At 48.1% G+C, this 26,478-nt stretch overlaps 1 protein-coding gene and 1 long non-coding RNA gene across 2 annotated transcripts in view; one reads left to right on the top strand and one right to left on the bottom strand.

The window, feature by feature from the left end:
* Cldn10 (claudin 10) overlaps positions 1–26,478 on the bottom strand; it is an 83,403-nt gene that overhangs the window by 55,476 nt on the left and 1,449 nt on the right. The window lies entirely within an intron of this gene.
* On the top strand, positions 8,594–17,809 carry LOC148120303 (uncharacterized). Its single transcript, XR_015734650.1, has 3 exons — positions 8,594–8,739; positions 12,037–12,272; positions 17,545–17,809. It is a non-coding gene; the product is annotated as an uncharacterized LOC148120303 (long non-coding RNA).

The raw sequence follows: 26,478 nt of genomic DNA, 5'->3' as shown, positions 1-26,478 counted from the left end.
CGTGGGTCCCAGGAATCAGGTCAGCTACACGGCAAGCCAGTTGGAAGAACAGGGGTAAATCCACTTACTCGCTTCTATTTTAGGGACATATAGTGACAGTTTGGGACACACACTATAGCGTGAATGCATTTTGATTGCATCTACTAAGTGAAATAACTGGAGACAGACTGTTCCAGTTGGAAGCTGCTCGGATCCAGGCTTAGGGAGATGCAGGGAGCTGCACCCATTACCAGGTACAGAGTGTTATACTTCGCGTCCTAGGCATGGGTGATGGCGGTGATTATAAGCAACGTGTGTGCATTTAATGCTATCAAACTACGTAATTTAAAATGGAAAATGCTATGTATATTCTACAGCGATGAAAAATTGTAACCACAGTGGGCTGGAGTACAGACACGACAAGATTGATCAGAGACACCAGAACTTATATTTATCCTTATTTTTCTGTCTTCAGAATTCTCTGGCCAGAGAGATGGTTCAATGAGTAAAGGCACATTTACTGCCAACGGTGAAGACTGAGTTAAAACCCTAGGACCCTCGAGTGCAAAGGGAGAACCAACTCTCACAAGCTGGTCCCTGGGCTCAGAAGAGAGGCCCAGGACAGACAGAGTCCTGTCTGTATGTCGGGAATTGCTCTACTCTGAATTCTCCATCTCCGGAGCCACAGGCGATGCCTGGGTTAACAATGCACATTGTCCAAAACGGACAGGAACAGAGGCCAGGACAATTCTGCTGTTTAGTGATCTTGCACACATTCAGATGAGCAAATAAGAAAAGGGGGAGGGGCTTGGCCACTGAGACCAATGCAGCTAATCCCCTGGCTCAGTAGAGGTAGAAAGAGAAGGGAGCAAGGTGGGAGGTCAGCTCTCTCTGTTCTGGGGTACCAGAGTCCTGGGGTCCTCACCGGTCAGCTGGGCTTGTAAGTACATATGGCACTTCTTTAACTGCTTCATGGCTTTTTAATGTTTAAGCCTTCATTCCTATCCTTGGTCCAGGTTCACGAATGTGAGTATTGGATGATTCTCAAGCTCATCGGAGGACCACACACAGCAGAAACTCACAAACGGATCCCACTGGCTGTCTCTTGGAATCAGAATTTGCGTTCCAGGATATTTCCTGGCAGCCTTGACCACATCAGAACTCCAGGAACACTTGTGGCTGGGCACGGTGGTTTGAATGAGAATAGCCCCACCTGTGGGCTCCTGTGTCTGAATATTTGATTCCCGGTTGGTGGAACTGTTTGGGAAGGGTTAGGAGGCGTGGCTTTGTGTGTCGCTGGGGTCCGACTTTGAGGTTTCAGAAGGCATGTGCTATTTCCAGCCTGCTCTCCGCTTCTTTCTGTGCATGGATCCCCATGTAAGCTCTCTGCTTTCCCTGTTGACACGCTTTTGCTCTGCCAGCATGGACTCTAACAATCCCCTTAAAGCGTAAGCCCAAATTAAATACTTTCTTTATAAGTTGCCTTGTAAATGTCGTGTCTTAACACATCAATAGAAAAGTAACTAAAAGACTGAGGTAGAGCAGACAGAAATGAGCCTTCCCCAGTAGGAGGGAGCTTCAGGAGAGAGGCGAGGGAGTCAGACAGGCTGGGGGGGTGGGTAGGAGGCTGGCACCATCTGAGCTCAGTCTGGGAACTGGCTTCAGGGAAACTTTTTGCCTGGCAAAAATAGGGCAACTGGACAAAGACACCCTTCCAGCAAGTGTGTCCCTTTTTTGGATCACCCTTCAGATGGATGTGCCCGAGTCAGTGTGGAACAAGGGCAAGATGAGCTCCAGGGAGCTGGAAGGACCACAGACACGCAACATGTGATCCGGCTGGAGTTCTTGGAGAGCTCGGGACAGGTGAGACTTCCTGGAGTCTGCAGAGGGTGTAGGTGGTGAGGCCTCATGGCTCTGGGTTTAAAACTTGCTTTGGTAGCCAGCTTGTAGATCGTGGCAGGAGACCTCAAGGGTGGCTATCTTATTAGTAAGATGGGCTTTCTAGTACTGTCTAAGCTTGTGTTCGAACGAAGCATGAGGACCAAGCACAAGCCAGCCTTGCCACTCTTTACTGTTGCACAACTGTGCTTGATCTCATGGGAGGTGGGACCCAAGGGATGTCCTTAACCCTGGAGCACAGGAAGCCTCTCAGACTGCAACTGCCTGTCGGTGCCAGAGCTGTGCTTGCCTGATGATTTTTAAGTCCCCCTGAGAGAATCTGTAAAGGAGAGACTCCTGAAGTCACAAGCCCCCGCTATGCCTGTCACATTTCTGAGGATGTCCCCACCCGGACCACCACCATACCGATAAACTTGGAAAACAAAAATCCTCCTCTGACAGTCGTGCCATACCTAAAATCACCACTAGGGGGCAGCAGACTACAAGTCTCCTTGGGAGGCCTTCAGGAAAAGTTGCTTGCCTGGGCTCCTTTAGCCAAAAATGAGGCAGGAGGGACCCCATGCGCAGCCCTCCTGTCTGCCCCCCATCCACCACACGTGCGCACGCGCTCTTGCTCTTGCTCTCAAACCACCTGGTGGTTCTTCTACTCTCTTCCTGGGTTCTTTATTTCTCCTATAAGGCAAAACGCGGCGTTCTCAAACTTGGCTACAAGTCCCCTGGACTGTTCACCGGGCAAGGCTCGACCCTTTACAGGGATGTTGTAAAAGAAGCCTCCCTCACTGGTAGCACCAACTTCCTGCCCAGCTCTCTTTGTGTGTTGTTCTTCTCACAGACCACTTGGTAGCGTGTCCGATCTACGGTTTGAACTCAGAGGGTGAGGCAGGGCAAAGCTTCTATATTTGGGTTGCAGAGGTCACGCGGGCAGGTCGCAGGTGCTAAGCTGCCATTCTCTTGCTGTGCTTCTAACCACTGTAAAAGAGTACCCTGCCATCTGTCCCGAAGGCATATGACAACCACAACTTGCTCTGCCCTACTTGGCAATAATGTACCTTCATCATGTACAGGGGCATCCTGTCATCTTCATGGCCCCTCTCTCTTCAAACACAACTGCACACTCAGTATTTCATTTACTGTTTCATCCTGGGCCACCAATGTCCTGCCTTTAGTGGTCTCGAGGACCAGTTGGTTGGTCCTGACGGAATGATGTACACTAGCTAACCCTAACTATGCCTGTGCTGTCTCACCCCTTCCTTCCACAGGCATTGCTTAGCTTTAACTCATGACTTGACATACCCAGAATTGCGTGGGAAGTTTTAATAAGAAAGTATCTAGATCAGGTGGGTCCGTGGGCATCTCTGTAGAAATTATCTTAGCTGTTATTGTTATAGGAAGACCCAGCCACAGTGGTCAGCACCCTTTCTAGGCTGGGCCCTGAACTGTGTTAGCGATGTAAGCTAGCCAGCAAACAAGCAGGCAGTGTGTGTGTGTGTGTGTGTGTGTGTGTGTGTGTGTGTGTGTGTGTGTTCCCCTCTGCTTTGGGCTTTGAATGTAATGCTCAAGTCTCTACCTTGACTTCCCCACAATAGCGGGCTGTCGCCTGAAACTGAAAATCCATAAACCTGTCTTTTGAGTTGCTTTCGGTCAGAGAACTTTTATCACAGCAACGGAAATTAGGACGCTGTGGAGATCAATGCTGGCTGTTGCCCTGGTTTCGCCTGCTTCTTTACACACCCTTGCGGGTACCTGTGGCCTCTGTGTGATGACATGTAGCCCACCCTGGGATCTACAAAACATTCTTTTCGGTGGCAGTCATCTCCTGATTGGTCAGCCTCGGCACACCCGAGTGATATGGCAACCTAGAGAGACAGATTTCCTACCACAAGGGAAGAGTGGCTGGCGGCTGACTCTGCACCGCGACTCTCATCTAGTCCCACCCAGTGCCTGCTGCTCACATGAGAGAGCTCAGCCGAGGACGGGCGAATAAGAAAATGAGTGAAAGTCAAGAGAGAGCTCCAGGGTTGGAGCCCGGCCCTGGCTCTGCCCCGTCCCACTGCGAGAACCTGATCCAGGGAGGAGTCAGAGGCTCAGCCACTTCACTGCTGAATTTTGCTCTGAAACGATGTGAACTACAGCCCTTCCCATGACCACAGCGGCACCTTTCTCTACTGTCCACTGTTTGTCACCCGTGCTAGGGCCCCCCTTGCTCCTCACACATCCAGGGGAGTCCATTAGTTCTAGAGATTTCGTATTTCATGATCCAGCCTCTGTGGTTTGAACCCCACCAATTCTTATGCTGAGACCCCAACTTCAAAGGTGATGATATTCTGAGATGGGACCTTTGGACTGATTAGATTGCGAGGGTGGAACTCTCATGAAGACTGCTGCAGAAAGCCTCCTCACCCCTACCTCCTCACCCCACCTGCTCACCCCCCACCTGCTCACCCCCCACCTGCTCACCCCCCACCTCCTCACCCCCCACCTCCTCACCCCCCACCGCCTCACCTCTACCTCCTCACCCCTACCTCCTCACCCCCACCTGCTCACCCCCACCTCCTCACCCCCACCTCCTCACCCCCACCTCCTCACCCCCAACTCTTCACCTCCACCTCCTCACCCCCACCTCCTCACCCCTACCTCCTCACCCCTACCTTCTCACTCCCTACCTCCCAGGACATGATGAGAAGGTGCATCTGGGAGGGCAGAACCAGGCCTTCACCAGACTCTGAGTTTGCTAGCATCTTGACCTTGGATTTCCACACTGTTTCTGTTTGGGAGTTACCCAATTCTAGGGCATTTTGTTAGACTAGACTAAGAAGTCAGCCGGCCAACTGAGACTCCTCCCTGAGCTCCAGATATACCTGACTAAATGCTTATAGGACATCTCCACCCTTTCAGCCTATCAAAGTCCTATCTAACATGCCAACAGTCAAGTTCACCACGTCTCACACCTCCCGAGTCAGCATTTCCTTCATCTTCCCTGTTGCCGTTAGCTCCCGGGAGAACGGCACAGGAGGAGGGACGAGGTGATCTCAGGATGCTGTGGAACACCCTGGCAGAGAGTCGAGACAACCAGAGGAGCCATTGGCGTGCCTCAGGGAAAGCTGTCATTGCAGGTCTTGTTACAGAAGGACCACAGTGTTCCAGTCCTGGTGGGCAGAAGTCGATGGGGTTCCAGGAAACTCTGGCTTGCACGGGTTGGCTTGGAGCTTGGGAAACGAGGCTCTAGCATGGGTGACTGAAATGCTACCCTGGTCATTTCCCCAATCTGGGCTGGCATCTGTAATCTTTTAGAATCTGCAGCATATCTGTTCAGGCCATCCTGCCTTTTAGAGTCTCGTGTAGAACACGGGGGAAGCAGGGATGGGGGAGGCTCTTAAACACCGGGCGAGGAGAGTTATGCTCTGATCTAAGCTGGGCATCAAATACACGTTTGCTCTGCCCCGCTCCCGTGTGAGCCCTCCGCTGTGTGACATCAGCGGTGTATAATTCGACTCCTTGGCAGATAGGATCTACTTCATTTCTGAAGCCCAAACCCAACATCTCCCCTAAGAGTTGTAACTCACACCCACGAAGCCCCAGGACCCTCTCAGCCTTACCTATCGCCATCAGCCTGGCCCTGAACAGCTCAAGGTGACACCATCTCTCTCTGGAATCACTGCTGGTCCCCACCGTCCACACAACCACTGCTCTCCTCTCTGTCCCTGGAAGATCAATCCAAGGGACAAATCCAATTGTTTCCTACCCTGGCCTCTACCGCTATGGCGTTCTCTCCTCTTTGGTCCTCTTTCCCCCTCTGTTATTTGCTGTGTGTGACTTCCTCCTCAGTCCCAGAGAGACAAGAGCCTCCTTGCTTGTTCTGAACATGAAGCTCCTTCCTCTTGGGCTTGTTCCCTTCATTCCTATTTTCTGTGCCTTCCACTGGTGGAGGCAATTAGGCCATTCTTCTCCATGCTGTAGCAACCTCTTCTACCTTGCTTAGAACCCTTGCTCTGCTGCTTTCTAAAGCTGAGTTTTTGTTTCCGTTCTCGCCATGCGTGAGGGTATGGGTGGCCTTTGAACATCTCATGGGTTCACCAGCGCTTTTCCAAGTTGGGTCCCTGGACCACCAGTGTCAGCATCACCTGGGAACTTGGCAGACTAAATTTATAGCCCCAGCCTAGCCCAGCCTAGTCAGAGCTCAGACTGGGAGCAAAGCACTGCAGGCAATCGTGATACATGTTCAATCAAAGACCGGCTGGCAGAGACAAGGGAGAACTCAATAAGTATGACATAATGGGACTTGCTGTTGTTTGCCATGGGCTGAATTACTGGATTGATGATGTACTGAGAATAGAGTCCTACCCTGGCTCCTGGCCTCGTCACTCAGCGCGTAGGCTGCCTGGGGTGTCCCCTCCTCAGCGCCTGTTATACAACCGTTTATATGGAAGTTTCGGATTATAACCTGAGAAGCACAATGGCCAGAAAGAGACCGTGATTTTCCCAATGCCATGGTTGGGGCGTTCAGGGTGAACTCTGTAGTTCTCTTCTCATACCACATTCTCAAGTTGGAAACAGTTGCCAAGGGAATTAACCTCTGAGTGCTTAGGGTCATCGGTTTCCCTGTAGTGTCAAGACTCCTCTAAGCTGGACTCTGAAGGTGTCAATGACTGCGGGATTTTTTTGTTTGTTTGTTTTTTTGTTTTTTGTTTTTTTTTGCTCTTGGATAGGTTTATTGCCGTTGGGATCTAGTGTCCCAAAAAGAAAGCAAAATGGTGGCACACACCTTTAATCCCAACACTGGAGAGGCAGAGGCATGTGGATCTCTGTGAGTTCAAGGCCAACCTGGTCTACTGTCTTAGGATTTTTTGTTGCTGAGAAGAAACATCACCATGATAACTCTTATAAATGAAAGCGTTCAATTGGGATAGCTTGCTTTACAGTTTCAGAGATCTAGTCCGTTTTCATCATGGCGGCATGCAGATAGACATGCTGGAAAGTGGCTGAGAATCCTACATCTTGCAGGCAACAGGAAGTCAACTGACTCACTGAGTGGCATCCTGAGCATAGGAAACCTCAAAGCCTGCCCTGACAGTGACACACTTCCTCCAACAAAGCCACACCCACTCCAACAAAACCACACCTCCTAATAGTGCCACTCCCTTTGGGGGCCATTTTCTCTCAAACCACCACACCTACCTAGTAAGTTCCAGAGCACCTAGGACTACCCAGGAAGCCCCTGTCTAAAATAGAATGGAAGGATGAGGAACAGGAGAAAGAAAATAAGAAGACAGAGTCTTATTTAGTGAGCTCCCTAATGGGAGGGCCACTTGGTATTGATGAGTTTTCAGAATTCTAGTGCCTTTTACCGTGCCTGTTCTTCATTGGCACTCAACAAATGGTGGGGTCTGTTCTCTCAGGGACAGACTCTGAAAGTCCCTTTAAGAAGCCACCGTTTGTTTCCTTAGGACTGAAAACTAAATACCCATATGTTGTACCGCAAGTTCTTGTAGCACTGTTAGAGGGTGCTGTGACAAGCCTGTCACCCCAATTCCTGCCTTCTTTTCCTGCTTCATTCGAGAAGTTCTTTCTTCAGCCTGCATTCCAGGTCTCTCTCTCTCTCTCGCGCGCGCGCGCTCTTGAATTCACAAAGTTATCTCTTCATTTAGACTCCCTGGCCTGTCTTCCCTGGTCTGAGAATTCCCATACCTCTTTTCATGCCTGACCGACTCATCATTAGGTCTGCAGGGACTGTTACTTCGTGGGGAAGATTCCCCTGAGGCTGAGGCTTTACCCTGTCCTTCCTGGGACTTCGGTCACCTTCTCTCTCCAGCACCCTTCTCTCTCCAGCACCCTTCCTAGAGGTTGGCCAACGGAGAGCTCAGGCATCCATCAGCCATCTTTGGATGAACCACCTTACCAAACTGGCGACCAACATTCCACAGTGCAGATTTGTTCTCTTGCATGTCTTTTGCCCCTGAACGAAGAAATCAATACCTTAAATGGGAAGAGTACATCAACTGAAGGGATGAGTGCATTTCAGAGATAAGATGGCGACCAAGGGAAAAACCACAAAAGAACCCGGCAGGTGGAGAAGTGCATGGCCAGTGGGAAGCTGTAATGAAGTCCTTGTGTCCACTGGGAAAAGGACCCCTGAGATAACAGCATTGTGGAAACGTCTGTGGAAACGTCTGTGGAAACGTCTCTGGGGGCTTGCTCTGGATTCTTCTCTGCTGTGTTGAGCCGCTGTAGACAAGGTTATAAATAGGAGCTGAACCCTAACTTGAAGGACTAAGGAATTACAGGTTGTATTTCTTCATATAAGAATATTAGGGCTGGGCGGTGGCAGTGTACACCTTTAATCCCAGCACTCAGGAGGCAGAGGCAGGCAGATCTCTGTGAGTTCGAGGTCAGCCTGGTCTACAAGAGGCACCAAAGTCACAGAGAAACCTTGCCTTGTAAAAACCAAAGCGAGTTCCAGGACATCCAGGACTGTTACACAGAGAAAGCCTGTCTTGAAAAATCAAAAAGAAAAAAAAAGAAAATTTGGCGGCAGCTCTGGCCCACACAAACCACATTAACTAAGACGTCACATAAACAATGGGACCAACTTCTCACCCAATCTCAGACTTGCCAAGCACAGCATGGCCTTGAGCTCCTCGTTCAGCCTCTGCAGGAATCCCCTGGGCAGATTCCAGTCAGCGTTCCCTAGTTTTTAGCTCTCCACTCTGCTAACCTGTGAGGCAGTCGCCCCCAAAGCCGGCGGAGATGATTGTCGGGAAAGCCCCTGTGCTGGCCAGTTTTAAGTCAACTTGGTCCAAGCCACAGTCGTCTGAGAGGAGGGAGCCTCAACTGAGAAGCGAATTCTATGAGACCGGGCAGTAGGTGAGCCTGTAGGACGGTGGGGGGTCCAGGAGGGCCCAGCCCATTATGGTGGTGTCACCCTTGGACAGGTGGTTCTGGGTGTGAGAAATCAAGCTGAGGGAGCCATGAGGAGCAAGACAGCATGCAGCACTCCCTGCAGGGCCCCTGCATCAGCTTCTGACTCCAGGTCCTTTCCTAGTTACTGTCCTGACTTCCCTCCATGGACGATGATTTGGGATATGTAAGCCAAGTCAACCCTTCCCTTCCCAAGCTGCTGTCTGTCATGGTGCTTCACCACAGCGACAGGAACCCTAGCTAAGACATGCTGTGGAGGCCGGTCCCGAGTGTGAGGCAGCAGTTCCCTGAGGTAGAGAAATGGACGCAGATGACAGAACAATCAGGAGAGCATGACTGTTATTTTAAATATTGTGCTGTTTTTAAATAGAGATGATAAAATGATTGCCTTAAATTTTTAAAGTAGAGTCCAGTTTTTATGTTGACCCCAGTTACACGTCCTGGCTCCCATTTACCTTTAGAAAGACAAAAAGGGCATCTCGCCATACACTCAGCCAGTGACTGGGCAAACATCCCGCAAGCATTTCTCAAGTCAGCGGAGTCTTGAGATTAATGTTTCAGAATTGCCCCCTTGCCAATGAACCAGGCCATGCCCTTCGGTGTTGACACCGAGCAGGGGTGATCAACCTTGGATCGGGTGGCCTCCAAGGTCCAGGTCCCCTCTACCCATCCATAACTCCAGCACTTTGTGCTTCCCTCTTACGTACCAAATCCTCGTGAGGGAAATGGTCTCCCTGCCCACTGTATAACTGATCATTAGCAAAGGGAAGCTCTGTTAAACAGAGAAGCTTACGCTGGCGTCCATACTGCAAGGCCGCTATGTATATACGCTCCTCTGAATTAGCAGAAACAGGTTAATAAGTAGTTGGCTGTCACGCCGGCTGCAGTTGGTCATGACCTTGCCGGGGCACTGCTTCCAAGGTTGGCTGAAGTTCCTGTGGGTCAAGTGACTCTGGACTTTTGGTGTGTTTCTATTTTTAACTCACAGAATGGCTTTGGATGGTGAGAGTGGGGTCAATGCCAACGCGGGGGGTGGACAAAAGAAAAGAAAACAAATCTTAAAAAGCTGTGAAGAAATCAGCTTTTTTCTTAGTAATTATCTTTTTGGCATGGTTTTTGCCTGATATATTTTCAAGTGTTTTTGAAATGACAAAATCTTTGTCAGAAAGAGAGGCTATTCTCTCATTTAGACAGCAAAATTTCCAGAGCAAGAAAGGGATAAAAATATCACATCAGAGAACACACCCACTCCATCTTATACCACAGTGTCTTATGGACGCTGTTTCCCACTGTGAGAAGCAGGGTTCCACGCAGAATCATCTGTCCGATACAAGGGACGAGGCAGGACCACCTTGTCACGTGATCAAGCTGTTGCTGTAAGGAATCCTGATGGAAAACAGCTCAGGGGAGGAAAGGAGGGAGGAAGGGATTCCCGCTTCCCAGTTCCAGTCCAGCTCTGAGGGTGTCAAGGCAGCAGTCACACGAAGAACATAGACAGACGGCTCCTTTGTAACACACACACGCACGCAATACACACACACACACACACACACACGCACGCACATACACACAGTGGGCTGCCTGTACTCAGCTACCTTTCTTCACTTTTAAATAGTTCAGGGCCCAGTCCATGAAATGGTACATCCCATAGTAGGTTGAATCAATTAACAATGAAAACAACTTCCAAAGACATGCCCAACTGTAGAGAGCTCCTCGGCTGGGACCCTCTTCATGTGCAGCTCTAGGTTGTGGAAGCTGACACCTGGAGCTCACCAGTGCACCCACTTATCAAAGACAGGAACACAAACAAATCGCACCTGCAGAGACTACTGAAATGTATTGGAAATACTAAACCATTCTATTACGATAGCACATGCTCATGATAACAGCACTCCAGAAGCTGAGGCAGGAGGATTGTGGGTTTCAGTCCAGGTTAGGCTGTCCTATGAGTTTCAGACCGCCTCGCCTACAGAGAGTCTTTGTCTCAAGAATAAAAGCAAGCAAGAATAAAACACCCCTAAACAAAGTCTCTGAGTTCCTACATTTACCCCCAACAATTAACCCACCACACGTGAGCTCACATGTGCACGCACACACATGTACACATGCACGCACATGTACACACACACACCCGCACATACATGCACACACACTTTTAAAATGTGTATATATGTGTATGGTATTTATTGTGTGAGTGTTGGAACATACATGTGTGGATGGGAGTGTGCATACATGTATATGTATGCATGTGCATGAGGAAGCTGGGTTGGCATTGGATATTGTCCTTGATTGTTCTCCATTTACTAAGTCAGGATGTCTTGCTGAATGTAGAGCTCACTGGTTTTGGCTAGTGTGGCTGGCCAGCGTGGCCTCTGCCTGCGGGCCCTGGGATGACAGACAGGCCGTCATGCTCACAGGGCTTTACATAGCACTGTTTTACAACCTGTAATGAAATAATGGATCAAGACAAATTGGTTTTAGTGACTGCTAAAGGACTGAACAATGACAGAATTCAGTGTCACAGAATTTTATAGTGATTCAAGCTGGGACATCTCAACCCACCAATGACTTTTAATGGCAAAAAAAAAAAAAAAGGTAATCAGGTCTCATAAACCTCCTGCTGAGGTGAAATAGGAAGTACATTTCACCCACAAACAACTCATGAGGGAAAAAAGAAGCAAACTGAAATCTGATCAAACAAGCGCCTGTATTTAATTGCCAAGCCACAGGAAATACATTGTACTAGGCCAATTTTATCTCAGTTTGAGTGGGACATTGGGCTGTCCTGATGTTTATTTAGACATTTTGACAGTTGCTACCTACCACACTCAAGGTCCTTTCTATACTTCAGCCCCTCTTTCAAATAATAAAAGGCAAGAAATGCTTTTCAGTCCATGTTTCTAGACCAGTATTGTCCTGAGATGAAAATCAGACAGACTACACAGAAAGAGAAAAGTCCAGACACATTTGCTCTGTGCTTCCTTCAGCAGGCTCCTAACCACCTTCACAAAGGGGCATTTATGTGGCTGGACCATGCCTAGATGTTGGGATTTCATTTATCTTATATATGCATACTACATACACACATCATAGGAATATATAGCATGTATATATGTGCATATATATTGGCATACTCTATGTTTCTTCTGACCACTTTGCTTCTATCCTGACTTTAAATTTGAGTCTTCAAAACAAAACAACAACTCAGGAGAAGTAACATTCTCTTCATTGATCTACACCCAGGAACAAGAACAATCTTCCTGCATACAGAAGATGCTTAAAGGACGTTTGTTGTATGTTGGACAGAAGTTCGGATGCTCGAGGACGTGACGTTCCTGAGGTTCCTTAGAGGACGTGGAGCAGGACAGGGGTGGGCAGATGGGAAAGGAGTTGGGAGTTTGTGGGAATAAAGAACCAATGCCCAAGGCAGCAAGACCCTCACAGTGAGTTGAGTGAAGAAACAAGGGGAGCAAAAGACGGTGAGTTAATCTACTTGGAGTGGCAATAGCAAGTGTAGTTTTATATTTAAAGGGAGCAAAATTAAACTTTAACTCTCAAGGGGAGGTGAGATGGCTCAGTGGGTAAAGGTGCTCTCCAAGCTGGGTGACTTGAGACTGAGAGGAGAGAACCACTACACAAATGTGGCCTCTGACCTCCACACATGTGCCCTGGCACATGCATCTACACGCATATCACCCACACACAATAAGAACTTTTAAATTCTGATTATTTAGCTTTTTATGTTTATGAACATTTGCCTACATTTACTTAAGGGTGCTACATGTGTGTGTGCAGTCCCTACGGAGGCTAGAAGAAAAATGCCTGAGGTTCCCTAGAATTGAAGTTAACAGACACACTTGTGAGTCACCGTATGGTACTGGGAACAGAACTTGGGTCCTTTGCAAGAGCAGCCATTGCTCTTAACCACTGAGCCATCTCTCCAGACCCACATAATTTGCTTTAAATAAAAAAGTAATCCCCAATGATGCCAGCTTTATTGCTTCTGTTCTCTCAGTAAATAAAAGCCTCCCCGACCTTGTTTGTTCCCATCCCCGTTTGGTCCAATGCAGCCTTTTCATTGGGCCGTGTGGTATCTGTTTTTATGATCACGCCAGAGACTTCCTGCCAAGTCATCTTGAAATCAAACTTTGCTTGCACCGCGTGTTGTTTAGTAATTAAATTAAAATCCCAGGAAGCTTTGGATTAGAGGAAAGAGGAATCTTCCTTCAAGCAAATCCAGGTTAGTAAGACGCTGTGACCTGTCTGGGCTAGAACTCCCTCATCCAAAACATCCAGAGCACTGGCTGGATTAATTTGCAACACTCGAGGAGATTTTTGGTCCAATTTGCTAGAGATTTTCTGTCTGCTTCCATTTCTCTTTTCAATTCAAGTCAATATGCATTTATTCAACTCCTTTATTGAAAATGATATGAAAAGTGTTACTAAGTCCAAAGAATAAAGAAAATGGCAGATAAAATGCAAGAAGAGGGAGAAGGGTAATGAGTGGATAAATATGTTCACTCATGAATAAAAAATATATTCATGAATAAATAAATTCATCCATCCAACAAATGAACGCACAGAGCCCTTATTTTACTAGCCGCTGGGTGATTATGCAATATAGAGGCAAACAGAAGGAAGTGTTTCTGTTTGGGGAGAATTTTGAATTTAATTTACTTTTATATAAAATACCAATTTAATAATTTAAATTCAATTTATATCACCAAAAACTTCTGAAAGAAATAAGACCAGAACAGTTTCTTTGCACTTTAAGAAGACATGGACTAGGGTTGCTGAGTTGATTCAGCAGGAGAACGTGCTGGCCCCAAGCCTGATGACCCGAGTTCCAACCCAGAGGTGCTCACAGTGTCAGGAAAGAACTGGTTCCCCCAACTTGTCCGCTGACCCGCAAGCACATGGCATTTGGCCAACACACACACACACACACACACACACACACACACACTAAATATATGCAATTAAACTTATGTATTTGTTTCCTTGAGACACGGTCTTTCTTTATGTTTTCCTGGCTGACCTGGAACTTGTTTTGTAGCAGGCTGGCCTTGAACCTACAGAGAGCTGCCTGCCTCTGCTTCCCAATTGCTGGGATTGAAGCCATAAGCCACCATGCCCAGCTAAAATAGTTTTAAAGGGCAGATATGACATTTTCTTTTGGAAATGTTAATGAAATCTTGCTGCAGTACTGAGAAGGGGTTGAAAATGTGGCCTGACAGAGTCCTGTGGCCAAAACAGCCAGACTGCAGAAAAATAATTTTTAAATTAAATTTTCTGTTAGGGGTTATTGAAACAAACTTCCGTGGAGTATATAGGGTGTGCTCTTCTCTCTGAACAATGTATCAGCTGTGCTGTTCTCCCTGAACAATGTATATCAGGTGTGCTTTCTCTTTGAGCATTCTATGAACTTTTGTAGTTTCAGAGAGTTTAGTTACCAACAGTAGTTGATGAGAAAAACCAAGTCAAGCATTTATAGATTAAAAAAAAAACACATTGAGACTATTTCCTTCTAGTCTATCCAAACTCCAGCTTTGGCTCTTTGGTGGTCAAAGTTTAGTTTTTTTGAGACTCAGTAAAACTAGCCAGACCTAGTAAGTCCAGGCCTTTAATCCCAACACTCAGGAGGCAGAGGCAGGTGGAACTCTGAGTTAATGGCCTGCCTGGTCTACAGAAGGAGTAAGTTCCAGGAGAGCCAGGTCTACAAGGAGTAACCCTGTCTTGAAAAGGCAAAACAAGCAAAGAGACAAATGAAAAAGACCCATGAAACCAAGCATGGCAGTGGACAGGGTACTGTCGCGGAGTGTCCCTAACAGGGATAAAGGAAGCTGAAGAATGCCTCTGTAGACAGGCTGATGCTGCTCTTGGCAGTGTCCAAGGCTGTTCTCGACATCCCTGCCTCACCATTACTGATCTCACTAGAGCCTAAATTCCATTAGGCAAGAACTTTGACCTATTTTCTGTTTTCTGCCCCATGCCCAGAGTACTAAGTACCACACAGAAGGGTCTCAGTGTCTGCCTTCTGCACAGCTGAACAGATGAGTGATCTTTATCATATGCTGCCTCTTCTGCTCAGGATAGTTGGAAGAGAGCTAGGTTGCTTCATCAATGTTGGCTGTAACCTCTGATCCATCCACCCACCCAGCCCTGCATCTATCCACACAGCCAGCGTCTTTCATTGAACATCTCGTTTGCCAGATACTCCCATTTACTAAGTATCTAAAGAGAAAAGAGTAAGGCATGAATTGCCAAGGAGCCCATGATCCCAGTTCTTAGAGGGGATTCTGAGGAAAGGTAGGAAGAAGGAAACAGAATCATCTCAAATACAAATAATAAAACCACCAGGATTCTGAACAGGCAGGAATGATAGAGGGGAAGAATAAGGTAAATTATTTCCTGACCAAAGGTCAGGCTGCTCTAGTTAGAGTCCTTAGTAGAGAGAATAGAATAACACAAATAAGACTGAGTCCTAAGCTATTAGAAGCCAATACGCGCGACAAGAAATGAAGTCTATGCACAGCAGACTGTGCATGAGTGGGGATCTACTGGGAAAGTTCAGGGCTCACGAAGGGCACACGAAAGAGGAAGGGAGTTTGCTCTTGCTCAGCCCCTTCCTCCCACATTGCTGTATATGAAGTGTGTGAAATTCTGTGGGGCAAAAGAAATGTCATTAGAAGTCAGATTCTGTCCTTCTAGTCCTGGGGTCTATCAGAGGACACACAATGCGTACATCCAGAGCTGTCATGAGCTAGTGAGACTAGCTTGCCCCAGCTCTCCCAGCTAAGGCAGGAGACAAAAGAGAGAAAGTGGCAGGGGCAGGGGAGAGGTGCAAGGGATGGAGAGGCAATTGGAGGCCAGCAGGGTAGAATAAGACTTTGAGGGGACAACGTGGCAAATCACCAGCATGGAGAGCTTGCACACAGCAGTGTTGCTGGGAGAGGTATGTCAGGGGCTGCTCGGATGCAGGGGCTGCTCGGATGCAGTGTGAGCATAAAGCAAAGTGTTTATCACATGTGTTTAGAGGAATGGCCGGTGGGTTGGGAGGGCTGGTGGTACCATTGCTAGCAGGAAAGCCAAGCCATAGCCCAGCTGAAAGAAAGTCTGTCTTCCTCCCTGGAGATGGGGAGCAGTGGAGAGTTAATGAAGTATGGCCAGGGAAGCGCAGAGATGGCAGGACACCTGGGAAAGCCTGCAGTGTCGCCCTAGACCCCACCAGAACTTGGGCACAGATGGAAAGCTGGTGGCATTGCCTGGGGAGACTGCTTCAGTCTGTGGCACCAGGGAAAAGGAGAAGTGACACACAGGGCAGAGAGGTGGAAAGGTCAGAAAGGCCTTGCGCGCAAATTAGGAATCAGCATTTGTAAGCAGGCGGGGAGGATCTGGGAATTGAAGCTAATAATGAAGGCTATTGACATAATAATAATAATAATGATGATAATAATAATAGTAAATACTACTACTAATAATAATAATGAAGGCTATGGAGCTGAAGGCGAGTTGGTGAGCCTGTGTAATTACGGAAGGAAGAGAGTAGCTAAGAAAACCCTGACGGGAAGCAATCCCAGAGAGGAAGCGGTTTATTGTTGGAAGATTATTTCCCCTTCCCATCTCACCCACCAGAGTTGGAAAGCAAGACAAGAAAGCACAGCATTTCCCAGCCAATCATGCTCAGCCACGTGCCGTGACAGAGATAACCTCGCTGGTCCTATCTGTCCCCGGAAGCCCACAGCTGGTAATTCGGTCTGCGGGAAGTGAATGGTGCCATGTGTTTACCTTGCACTTTGCAGCCGCTCTTAGCTTTCAGAAACTGGAGCCCTCATAAAAAACAGCCACGTGGCCTGGCGGCTCTGAAGTCCTGCAGATGGGGAGCCGGGGAGCCCGTTTTCTGCTGATGGCGGTCATGCATGGCTGCGTGATTTATGGACAAGGTCAACCACTACATCCATATCTGAAAGTCATTAATTCCCAGGAGACAGACTTAGTCCAGAGTCCCTCGGAAGAGAGAAATGGCTCAGACTCGTTCCGCCGAGGTAATCAGAGTTAGTCTGGCCAGCCACCGTCTGCAGCTTTAGAGTCACGGACAGATTTTTTCAGTGAGTTGTTTTCCGCTGCTCGGAAGGAACAGTGTGAATGGGTCTGAGATTTTTCAGACTGTTTATGTCTGAATGAAAAGTTCTATAAAATGAAGACCTAAAAGGAAACGAGGGGTCAATGGGGTGTCACAGATATTTATAGGGTGCATTTCAGAGATTGCTGCGAATCTCAGATGTGTTCGACAATAGGTGGTCACAGAAATGGGGTCTGAGCCCAGAAACAAAGGTCCCACTGATGCACATGTCGCAGGACACTTCCTCTTCTACTAAGTGGACCTGAGTGTTTCCCGTCTGCCGTGCCATGCTTTTGCACCGGAAGTTGGATGTGGAACTGTATCTGTCCGGAGAGATTCCATAATGCCTCTGTAGGAACTGTGGTTTGGATAAGGTTTGAGTGTGTTCCCAAAGATGCTTTGATCTCCATGGGGTGGTGCTGGCATCTTTAAGGGTGTACGTGTGAAAGGTCCTTAGGTCATTGGAGGGTCCATCTGTGTTAACATTGGTCTGGTAGAGTAGGTGGGGCCCCAAAGGCGGAAGCTGCTTGTTATAAAAAGAGTCAAGTGAGGCCCCTCTCTGGTCTCTAGTTTCTACCCTCACTGTGTGAACTTTTCTGCCTACAGCTTCCATTTCTGGTTTTCCACAGATTACCAGGTAGCCCTCACGGGAGGCTGAATGTGCAGGCTGCCTAGCTGAGTGTGCCAGCTCACAACTGTAATCTCTGTGCCCCAGAGTCTGAGCAGGAGGACTTCAGCAAGATTAAGGGCAGAATAGCAACACATCGAAGAAGAAGAAAAAAAATGTGTTTTATCTTGAGTTTTAGCCTCTCAAAGTGTGAGGTGGGTGAATTTCCTTTCTTTGTATCATGGTACACATGTAACAACTGACCTGTCTTCTGTTACAGCAATACAAAATGCAATAAACCAACAGCATTTGTTGGAAAAGTCTCGATGCCCCATGATTCAGTCCTGCCTTCATTCATTCAGTGTCACAAATAATTATTCATTAATTGAAAACATATAGAGCATGAATTTTTTTCTACCTCGGGTGGCACTTGAGTGTAATTCTAGCATTTGTGAGGCAGGAGGATTTCTGCAACTATAAGGGCGGTCCAGGCCAGTGAGTAGGTCCAGTGAGTAGGAGGTATTCCTACTCGAGTTAGTCCCTGCCTCAAAAACAAAGAACATAGATTTTGTGCCGAATGGTCCAGGCAAGGGCCAGGCAGAAACTGTTAAATCCCTGTCCTCATGGAGCTACGATCCAGTGCTAAGAGACAGAACGTATGCAAGTAGCTATGGTAGAAGCCAAATCAGTAAAATCACAAAACAGGTACCAAGCAATATGGGGGTGGGGTCCTGGGGGAAGATATTAAAAGGCCGGGCGTGGGAGGTGGCATTGGGGATGGAGACTGAGGCAGGAGAGATAGAGGGTGTGAAGTAAGGCTGAGCAGAATGGCCTAATCTTTCTTGTTGAGCATAAGTCACTGCGAGGGAGCCCCTGATGGGTGGATGCTAGAGGGATGGAGCTCAGTCATGACCACAATCCACTGCACCTTTGTCATGGGGTTGTGTCTCTTCTCTAAACTCGAGCTACTGCGCCCATGAAACTAACATGATCGTAGCATCCAACATATATACTTTTTAATTTAACTTTAATTGACATGCATTAGTGTTTTGCCATGAGTGTTGCCATGGGTCCCCTGGAACTGGAGTTACAGATATTTGTGAGCTGCCAGGTGCATGCTGGGAATCGAAGCTGGTCCTCTGGAAGAACAGCAGTGCTCTTAACCACTGAGTCTTCTCTCCAGCCCCAGAAGCCAAGACAAAAAGTCCGTATGAGGACCAGGGAGAGGACCTGTGCAGGGCTGCACCATGCATGCAGCTGCTCTCCGCAGCAGCAGAAGGAAGCCTGGAGTTGAACTAGGAAGCTCTGCCTTTGGAAGTTACTTCTGGCCATGCCATAGAGCCTTCTCAGAATGAGTAGGAAAATAGAATTTTTTTTTCTAACATTTCATCCAAATCTAGGTCAGCAGAGAGAGCCAAGAGGTTGAGCCTGGATGAGCAGTCACCTGTGCCTGAGACTCAGAGGATCTTCCAGGGCACTGGAAGGGATTACCAGGCTCTCTGTGGCATGGTCAGATATGAGCTTAAAAAGGAAGGAGACATGGTAAGAATCCAGGTGTGTTTAACCAGAGGGGTTGAGAAGTAGGGGCGCCAGGGAGGGCTGGGAAGAGGGTACACGGCACAGAGGCCAGGATAGAGAGAGCAGTATGGTGGGGTCTGGGGTCAGCAGGACGAGAAACCCAGTGAGGAAAGCTATGGATACCATGCTTCTGGCTTGGGAGATCAGGGTGCAGATGTGGGTTTGCAAGGAGAATCCCACAGAGGAATATGTAGAAGGTCTTTCACGATCCTGAGATGAGAGATTTGCTAATACGGAGATGAATGGGCCAAGTGTGGAAGGTAGCCTACAAGGCTACTGTGTATTGGAGCAAATGGTAACCAAGGTAACCAATGGTTACCAGCCCAGTCCTTCTGGGAAGCAATGGGAACAGGGTCACACAGCTAGTGACCAGACCAGGAAGGAAAGGGGAGAGAGAGGGGTACGCCAGATGCTGAGGATTCTGGGTGACCAGGAGGCAGCTAAAATCATTTAAGGAATGCCCTTGTGTGTCCTAGTAGGACAAGGTGATGGTGGGCTGGGCAATCACATTGGCAAAGTGGAAAGCTGAGTCTTCCATTCTGATCCCCATCTGTCTAGATTACTGACTAGAGTGAGCAGCAAGCTCCAGTGTTACCTGTGATTGCTAATTCTATCTTTCCATCTGAGAATTATTATATAACATGCATGAGGCGCTACATGACAAGCGGTGGGGGTGTCACGTATGTGACTAGTGCGTATGCGCAGGCATGCCCCTGCACTTACACACACCCTCCCATCATTCTTCCCACAGCACCATTGAGGAAAACTTCACTGTAGTGTGAGAGAGAACCGAGTAGACTGAAGAAATGTGGTGACCAGGCTGGTTGGTTAATCAGAGAGCTCAGGGCAGGCAGTGGGTCAGGAGGCGGCCACCAGGCCAGCTGGTATCAGGGAATTTGACAGTCATGTGATCGATCTCCTGCCTGGAACCCAAACAGACAGCACAGAGGTCTGAGGCCGGGTTCAGACGGGAAAATGGGCATCAGCAGATCTCCAGGTTCTTAGCCTCAGCGCTGACTCAGTTCTGTGGGGGCAGAAATCTCAAGGCAGGCGCTGCATGGGATTGCTGGGCATGCAAAGGGGGAGCAGCTGGCAGGAGTCAGCTAAGAAAATAGCCCCCAGTGTCCCATCTGCTTCACCCAAACTATGGTTCATGTTCAGGAGAAAACCATTCTGCTTACAGGATAGCCGGGCTGGTTTTATTCATGGTTTATGTTTGGTATGTACAAACAAATGTCAACCAATGGCTATTCATCTAAAAGCAGGGCTCAGCTGTTTGTACCCAACCCCATCCCATGGCTTAGCCCTGCGTCTGGATTTGAGAACAGTCATTCTGTCCCTCAGCAAACATGGCACACGCTGTGGGTTTCCTAGGATCCTCAAAATGCCAACTTACACCTTGAGAGCTGTTATTTCTTACATTGAACCTGACATACGTTGACATCTGGCTTTAAACAGAGTAACATTAGCACACCATACACCTTACATTATGTGGTGCTTTGCTGGGCACCTGTAGCCATTTCTTTACACAGTAACCCAGACCACTGTGGGGTACTCGGGGAGAAACCACTTCTCCCGGTAATCCTAAATAACTTCTTTATTAATAACATCGACCCCCAAATCCCACGTTCCTCCTTTTCACCTCTCACATTTTTTTCTCGTGTTTTCCTTTCCCCCATATGAAACACTGAATACCCCCATGAGGTTATTCCAAGGCCTAGCTCATCTTCCTAGTTACATCCTCTGGGTGAGTGAATATGGTTTGTGCGCATGTCTGTTAAAGCAGGACATAGCTCACTGTAGAACACGGGGGCTGCATTGTGCCATTTTGTCTGTCTCCTCATGTTGCTGATTCCCCGGCTCGTAACGGCAGCCTGAGGCTGCGTTTGTTTCTATTGCTACTCCACTTCCCTCCCAGTTTGTGTTAAACTTCTAAATGTACAGCTTATTTTTTTTTTACATAAAAAACTAAATCGGCTCAAACTTTTCTGTCCCATTCCACACAGCTGACTTTCCAAAACCAAGCGTACAGTTAGGGGTGTCTTTTGTAATGGGTGAGGTGAATGCGGAGACTCATGATTTGCCGAAGACTTTAGAATAGCTGGCTGGTGAGAGATGTCCTAAACAAAGACTGGAAGAACACTGCGGAAGATGAGGGGTGGGGCAGAAATTGTGTAAGAGTTTGGACATGGGGAAGAGCGCTGTGGAACACTGCTGGATGGAGGGTAGGTACCCGTACAAGACCTGCGGAAGATAGGGCCAGCCCACATTCCACCGCCGATGGGGGAGGGGCCAGAGACACCTGATCCCTCCCTGGGCAGTTCATAGGTGCTGGCTAGGGGAGTCCTTTTCTTCAGTATAACTCTGCCCTAGTAAGTAACCTACCTGTGGTCACACAAGCAGCCCTAATTATACTCAGTAAGTCATTCACACAAAGCAGGATTCAAAGCAGAAGACTTTACAAAGGAGTCCAGGGGTGTGGAGGTTTGGATGAGATGCCCCCATCGTCCTTTGAATGCTTGGTCCCACTTAGGGGTGCTGTTTGGGGAGGCTGAGGGGGTGTGGCCTGGTCTGTCACTGAAGGCAGGCTTTGCCTCTCATACTATTTCTTGTTTTCTCTCTCTTGTGTGCGTGCCCTCAGCTTCCTGTTCCCGTGGCTTTGCCTGTGTTCTGCCAGCGTGGACTCTTTGACCCCCAATAAACTCTTCCTTCATCAAGCATCCTTGGTCATGATGTCTTGTGAGAGCAATGGAAAAGGAACCAAGAGGAGTGGCTGGGGTAGAGAGGTTGGTGGGGGAGCTAACATATAGTAGTACAGTCAAGATGCACTATGTGCACATAGGCTGTTGTCAAAGAATACAATATTTTAAAAAGAAGAACGAATTGGAGAACTTGAATCATGCCGCATGCTCATAAGTACTGTGCAAGGCCAAGGGACTTGAGCTTAGGCTGGGGATGAGCTGTGTGCCCAGTTTTCTCTCTCTTTCGCCAGCCACCAGGCTCCCAGCAGGAACTCTTACACACCCCTTCATTTCCCACAAGCTGCTAACACACGTCAGCTCTACCTCCACAAGTCTGCCTCGATTCCCACTGCCATTTCTGTTCAGCTTCTAAGAGAAAACCCTGACAATCTTCCCACAGCCAAATCCCATCAGGAATTGAAAGCTTACGCTATTCTTGTAGCTTCCAACACCAAGGGAAGTCTAATCCCTTAGACTTTAAATGTCCCGGGCAGCAACCTCTTTAGTTCTGTCTACAGCCAGTCTTCCGTCTTACAGATGTGTTCTGGCCATTTCCTGGGACACGTGGCTCTTTCCTGCCGCTGCTGTAGGTGCCGGACGTGGCTCTGCATGTCACCGCATTCAACACAGCGCCACCCCTGAAGCCGTGAACACGCTCCCGTTCTATAGGCCAGGCAGCCCGAACTTTCAGCATTCTGCCCCAAGTGGACAGAATTAAGGGGCTGGGCAGGCACCTTAGCCTGAGATGCCTCCTCTCTTGCCCTCCCAGACATCTGCCATCTTTCCAGATGATGCCAGCATCAATTCTTCCAGAAATTCTGTGTCCCTTGCGTCTGATTGCCCTGGTAGCTCTAGCCATTCTAGGCAGATATTTGCCGAACATCTGCCTCGGTCTAAGCTACAGAGCCTCGGGAAGGCCCATGTCCTGTCCTCCAGTGAAACACAGAGTAGATAGTCTATGACAGGAATCTAGTGATGGCTTTGATGACAGGACACATTAATGAATCAACAAATTAAATCCCGCAAGATCCTTTTGTGTCCGTAACGTGGCAACACAGCCACTTGCCAATTGTCAGCCTTTGATAATCAAATTTGCCTATAATACAAGAATCTCACAAAGGCTTAATTGTAAACCAGCTGGCTAATTACCTCAAGCTCACTTAGGAGCGATACACTTTTCTGTGGTGAGCGTTGCATTATCTCATTACGCAGAGGTGCGGGAAGTTTGGGAATGAACGAATGCAATGGCTTCTCGGACAAGAGGAGATGGGGGAGGTGGCTCAGGCAGTAGGGTGCTTGCTGTGTGGGTGTGAGGACCAGAGCTGGATTCCCGGTGGCACTTGCTGCTGACCTCTGGCCCTCGCATACATCTACACATGTGTGTGTCTGCATGCAAATGTGCACACATACAGGAACATAGACACCAAACATTTTTTTAAAGCTATCTTTTGAGTGTCTTCCTCTTATGAGGAGACTTGGTCTCTGGTGGGCTAGGTGACAGAATTGTGCAGAGGGACACTCAGTAGAGGTGGCTGAGCAGTGCACAGGCAGTGAGCAACCGCAGGAAAGTTCAATGTGAGCTGTTCTTACACAAAATAATCTGTCAGCAAAAAGTTGCGGCAAGTTAGATGCGTGTTCTGCCTCAAGCTGGGATGCGATAGCCAAGCTCTGCTCAGCTGACACCCGGGCAGAGACCCAGGGTCCAGTGTTGACGCAGTATTGTCTGTGTTTCTCAGTCTCTGATCTCTACAGTGTAGTTTACCCAAGACCTCTGCTGACTAGCACACCCTTTCTCCAGAGCTGGCTGGCTCTCAAACACCACACATGATCCCTGCAGGCCTGCCTTTCTAACCAATCAGTCAAAAACCATTTCCCAGCTGCTCCTTAACCAACTCTCACACCCCAAGCTCCTACATGTCAGAAACTAGACACCCCTGGCCTGAGAGCTTACTAAAAGTCCTTTCAACTAGTCAGTACAGAACATGACCAAGTCAGTGGCTCTGTCCAGCACAGTTTTTTCCTGAGGAGACACAGGTCCATGCTCTGTTCCCCTCTCCTGCCTGTTAGTTCATCTCGTTCTTCCCAGAGGGCCCTGCAGGTGTGCCTGCTCCTGCATCCCTAAGGTCTGTGAGAAGGAAAGGCCTTTCCCCTACACATTATCCACATTGGTGCACCGTGTGTCTCACCTTGGCTGATTAAACAGTCCCAGGACATTTCAAGATACATATGTGACTATGTCATTTGATAGGAATCCTTGTCTCGGTCTTCCCCCTACAAGAGGTGCCGCAGGAATCAGATGCCTGCTTATATGTGGCTTTGAGGTCCAAACAGCAGCTACTAAAGCCTTGGTTGGAAACACGTTCTTACAGTTGAGATGTGGGGTTTCAAAGAGGGAAAGAGGTGTTCTCAGTAATTGCCACTACTTATACAGACCCTTCTTTGTGTCAGGCAGAGTAACCCTGTATTTTGCCTCTTTTGTGTCCAGTAATCACATAGAACAAGAATACTGAAGCCTGGGAAGATGGCTCAGTGAGGAAAAGTGTTTGTTGTGTAAGTGTGAAGACCTGAACTGAATCCCCAGGCTCTACATAGACAGAGGCATTGCGTTTGTGTCTGTCATCCCAACACTCCCCGGGGAGTTATGTCCCCCAACACTCCTACCAGAAGTTGGGAAACAATGGCAGGAGCTCCCCCCAGAAGCTCAGGAGTCAGCTTACTTGGTGTGTGGCGCAGAAAAAAACACAAAGAGCTTCTCTCAAGGCAGGAGGTGAGGATTGACACCCACTCGGGCTATCCTTAGACCACCACATGCATGCCATATGTGTGTGCTTGCATTCACAAGAATGCACACACATGCTTGGGTACACACACACACACACACACACACACACACACACACACACGAAAACCAATGTTCAGGGAGACTAAGACATTCACTAATTGTGAAGGCTTTCAGAATTCTAGATCCAAGCTTCTAAATGGGGTTTTCTAAAACTCCTAATGTGTAAAAGGCCCCTGGAAATCCTTTTGGTGGAAACCTAAGACTGTGTATTCCTAGAAAGTTCTCAGGGGCCATAGGTGTTGTTTGTCCATGTTTGTCCATGGTCCACACTTAGATAAACCATGGTTCTTTGTAAATCCTATCATAAACACACGTGAAAACTACATGGTATTCTGTTCCCTAAGCATTTCCCTGGGAACCCAGCTCTCTGCCAAGGCTTGATGACATGAACAGAGATTCCTGCTACATAGATTAAATGCTGGAAATCTTACTCAGTCCCACCTGGCCTTCTCTTGCCACAAAATGAGACTTCCAGTAGTATGACTGGGTTGCATCCAATTGAATTCTTGGCCAAGGGGACCCCATGGAAATCCCCAAACAACCCAGGCTGTTGCTAAGTCAATATATTGCTCTCTGCAAACTGGCAGTGGGGTCCCATTGCTGAGGACAGTACCTATACAAGCCATTGACCATGAAGAAGTCAACCAGTGCCTTCATGGAGACTTCATCCCTATATTCTAGTCTGTTTGGTGTGGGAAGGTACTCTGAAGGCTATCAAAAGAGACACATAAACACCAACACAGTCACAAAACCTTTGACCTATAATCTGTCCTGTGTGCAAGAAATGCTGTGATGATGGTGACCTAGAACTTGTGGGCATAATCAACTGGTATCTGGTTTGACTTAAGACTCACTTCACGAGACGGAACCCATACTTGACACTGCTTAGGTGACCCAGAACCGGAGACTAGAGAGCCAAGAGACCCAGGGTAAAGCCAAACACTACTGGTCTTTAAAAAAAAAAAGTATCAATAAAATGAGTCCTAATGATATTCTGCGATACTCGTAGATCAGTTCCTTATCCAGTCATCCCCAGAGAAGCTTCCTCTGGCAGCAGACAGAACAGAGGCAGAGACCCACAGCCAGACACCACACGGAGTGGGGGTCCTTAGAACACTCAGCCTGAACGGGATGTTTTCACCAAATCCCTTCCCTCAGCTCAGGGAACCCCATGGAAGAGGAGGCAATGAGAGTGAACGAGCCAGAGGATGGAGACGTCAGCAGTTAAGTGTTGTGAGGCTCGTGAATTGACTTTGGGGTGAGAGATGTCTTGAGGAGCCATTAGGGTCCAGTTCTCCCCATTTATGGAAGAGATACAGTATAGATGAGTCTCAGAGTTGTTGCTCAAGCCTGAGTCTCACAGCTGATGAGTTAGGCCAACTCCAGGTTGCTGAGTTCGAGCCCAGCCACGTTCCTTAGGTCGCTCACTCATTCAGCATTCTGCAGCCTTCACCCAGGGCCATGGCTTTCACCCTGAACGTCCTCTACTCACGTCCACTGCTACGCCCACCCACTCATTTGCAAATATATCAGAGTTCACTGCATGGCAGAGCCTAGGGCGAATCTACACACACATAACCCGCCTGTCCAAGTGACCCCGGCTTGGCTTTACTCCCCCCTCACAGCAGTGTTATCCTCAGAAACAACCATTTTTCAGTATCTGAGGAGACTGTGCCAGGATTCCCTGGGGACAGTAAAATCTGGGAATGCATACATCCCTTATAGAAAAAGGCATAGTTTTTGCGTAGTTTAGCATATGAGCTAACTAACTTGAGCTTACCCATGACTTGTTATG

Source organism: Myodes glareolus, chromosome 12, assembly GCF_982192425.1.
Source record: "Myodes glareolus chromosome 12, mMyoGla1.1, whole genome shotgun sequence".
Taxonomy (NCBI): Eukaryota; Metazoa; Chordata; class Mammalia; order Rodentia; family Cricetidae; genus Myodes; species Myodes glareolus.
The sequence above is the reverse complement of the archived record's forward strand: the minus strand, read 5'-3'. Positions and strand labels throughout refer to the sequence as shown.